Genomic DNA, 3,599 nt, shown 5'->3' with positions numbered 1-3,599 from the left:
TCTATTTTATTGTAGTTTTTTATATGTATTTTATTTGATTTATTATAATTTAGCTGTAATAAATTGTACTATTTGCTCCAGTTCCAGTTTCCAGAAGAATAATTCAACTTTATCTAATCTTAAGTCATATCAGCACTCTGGACTGGAAGTATGAACGCTCGGGGAAACAGTAGCCTTTTCATTCTGACCCATAATATCACCTTAAATTATTTCTGGCGAGAGAAATTCCTCAGCGACACAGCTACTGCGTAAAACGATACAAACCAAAAACAAAAGCATCAATTTTCATTCCCAACCTGAGAGAGAGTCTCACATGCGTAAAATATCTGCTGGAATAAATGGAATTATTGTCCACCTCCAGAATTGTTGTTTTTTGGAAGCGGCCTTTAATCTCTCCCTGGCTTAGGTGTGTTTGTGATAGGGATTAAATTCTTCTCATTTCTTTATTTTTAGTGTTTCTGGCACACGTCCCAGCTGCCTGCAGAGAAAGCAGCAACCAGGTTGAGGAGAAGGTAACTTATAAAGTGAGGTGAAAAATAATTCCCCAGCAGAGACCCCTACCTTTACCCTACCATTTGTTTTACTTGCACACTGCTAGAGATCTCCATATATAATGTATTTATTGTTAAGTACACCTAAAGTTTTATGTTAGAAATGTGTAGTAGGGGTCCCCAGCATTTAACTGCTACATGCTAACTAGCATATGTTGGGCAAATTAGCATAATTAGCCTCAATAAGCATAATTAATAAAATGTATGTATTTATTTCAGCAACTTCTTGACCGATTTGGACAGTATAGGAGTGTTTTGGGGGGATATTGAGGATGCTGAATCCATATCTGACATTTTTCAAAATACAAAATGTTAGTTTAAACCAGAACTGACCATATTTTAACTCCCATTGACTGATTTCGATTCATTTTGAGTCGATTTTAAGGTTGTTTATATGCCTAATAAATAAGCGGCACGCTAGCGGAACTGAAGAAATCTGAAGAAATATTACGTCTGAACATTCACACCAATGACACTAAGCTTTCTTGATTCCAAATTACAGGTCCACCTCAAAATCGACTCAAAATTACTTAAATAATCAATAAAATCTGCCAGCCGGGAGTTTAAATATGGCCACTTCTGGTTTAAACTAACATTTTGTATTTTGAAAATGTCACAAATTGATTCTGCATCCTCAATAATCCCCAAATCCACTCCTATATTGTCCAAATTGTCAAAGCAGCGACTGAAATATTGTCCATATACACTGTTAAACTCAACTTGAACTCAAAATAGTGGAAACTGATTACATCGAAAAATAGTAGAACCAACTCATTCATATTTGTACTGTGAAAACAAAATATCTTGCAAAAAGTTATTCATCAGGAATGTTTCTGTGACCTACTAAACTAAGTTAATGTCACTTAAAATTACAAGTAAAAGCTGCTTAATCAATATTTTTGAATGGAAACATAGTTTGTGGGGTTTTACAGTGTAACAGGTAAGCTCCATGAGAGAAATCAACCAAGTAAAACAAGCAGGATTGACGTTGGACTCCTCCTGTGACTCTAACCAGCTTACAGACGTTGTTTTCCTGGCCTTTGCCTGTGGCCGATCCGGCGCTGGGAAGGATCCAGCTGAGAAATGTCACTCGTACGAGCTCTCTCCCACCTGAGGCGCCCACAGTGGGACTTCCTTTACCGGTCCGGCAGGCCTCATAAACGTGTCTGTGATTTACAGCCCTGAGTGTGCGTCTGTAGAATGATATTTTATGAAGAAAGAGAGGAAATACATTCTTTCAAACACAAGCCATGCACTCCAAAAAAAAATAATGCTTCCAAGTGATGGCGTACAGACGGTGGCGAGGGTGCTTGGACTCGGGCCCAAAACGTCATACTGCTGGAAAAGTAATAAGAGTTTAAGAACTATTAAGCTTTTGTTACAAGTTTCTGGGCATCAGTCACACATCAATGAGCGCGAGAGAGAAAAAAAACCTAATTTATATCATTCTTGAATGTGTCTCATTGGTATAGCTGCTGGATTGTGAACAGATAGTGCAGCTCCTTGTCAAATTCAAAATGTACGCACATGGCAGCCAGGCTCAAATGGCACTGTTTTACTGCCCCCGCTCTGACAGGCTGCCAATACCAACACTTCTCAGGTTGTAATAGTTTTACAGTTATTATATTGGGGTTGGCAAAGCGAAATGCCCTCTAAAACTCTGAAAACCTAATTTAATTTTCCAAGACCTTCTTTTTTTAATTTTTTTTTTATTTGTCTGTCTAAAGAAAAGTTGTAATCGCTCGACTGTTGAACTGAATGTGTCATTTATGTGAAAACTTCAAAGTGAACCACTGACAGTGAGATGGCGTTAACCTATTTTAACTTTATAATAGAGTATTTAATACTGGATATACTGTGTCATAATGGGAAATACAACTGGGCAACACGTTAAAGCACCAGTGTGAAGGATTTAGTGGCATCTAGTGGTTGCAGATTACAACGCCCTCGCTTCACCATAACGTTCCCAATGTTTTTTTCCCACCAGGATGGCGAAGTCATGACCTGTGTTGCTGAAAAATAGAAATAGGTTGCAGTTAATAGTTACTTCTCTCAAAAGTAACTTAAAAAAGCATATAAAAGTAATTAGTTACAAGGTACTCTTTACTTTTAAATGTCTGCTTCATTTCTGTATAGTCTGTGAATTATGTGTATGTGAGAAATTAGCGTGAGTATATGGCGTGAGTTTACCTCACATACTCAACTGCCCCATAATGCATTGCATCTCTTCAGACAGGTCAATGGTGGACTGCGAGGCAGTCGGTTTTAGCCAGTTTTTACTATTTTTGTGCGTTATTTCACCACAAAAAAACAAAACAAGAAATCAACTGTGTAGATTACGAATATCAGTAGTTTTACGAAAGTCGATGGTAAATCGAAATTGTAAAAGGAAATGTTGATTTACATTTGTGACAAACCTATTTTCATTCAACAGTAGTTTGGACCATAATGTTGTGATCTCCACAGCGCTGTCGGAGCTTGTTGTGATACAATGAAGACGTATGTTTGAATATACTCCAGTGTGAACAGTCGGCATACTTAATCCTTCATTTAAAACGCAGTATGCAGTTTATACTGACTCAGTGTGTAGTAGGCAGGACATTAGTATGTGATTTTGAAAACAGCCTCAGTTAGTAGAGGATTCAGTAGAAAAAGACCCACACAGATGTAAAGATTAACCAATCTTCGCTGCAGTAGTTAGTTAATAAATAATTATTTAGTGAACGGACTGAACTGCCTCGGGCCCCAGTAGGGTCGGTGAAATTAGATCATAAAACTTCTCGTGCTTAAACCTAACCAGCCAAAGCAAAGAAGTCCAAGTGCTAACCAATCACAGCCAGAGTAGGGCAGGTAATGGCTTCACCAAGCGTGTAGGAGAAACTACAGTGGAGAACCTTTTTGAAGCCTTGAGTTTGGAAACATTGGTGGCTCGCCTGCTCACACACAATCTTGTATTCCAGATAAACAGTAAAATATGTTTGTGAATAGATTTGAGGAGAGAAATAGTCAACACAGTAACATAATCTGGATCATATCTGATCAGCACTG

This window comes from Morone saxatilis, unplaced genomic scaffold (assembly GCF_004916995.1).
Source record: "Morone saxatilis isolate NCDOM2014 unplaced genomic scaffold, NCSU_SB_2.0 Contig16, whole genome shotgun sequence".
Lineage (NCBI taxonomy): Eukaryota > Metazoa > Chordata > Actinopteri > Moronidae > Morone > Morone saxatilis.
The sequence above is the reverse complement of the archived record's forward strand: the minus strand, read 5'-3'. Positions refer to the sequence as shown.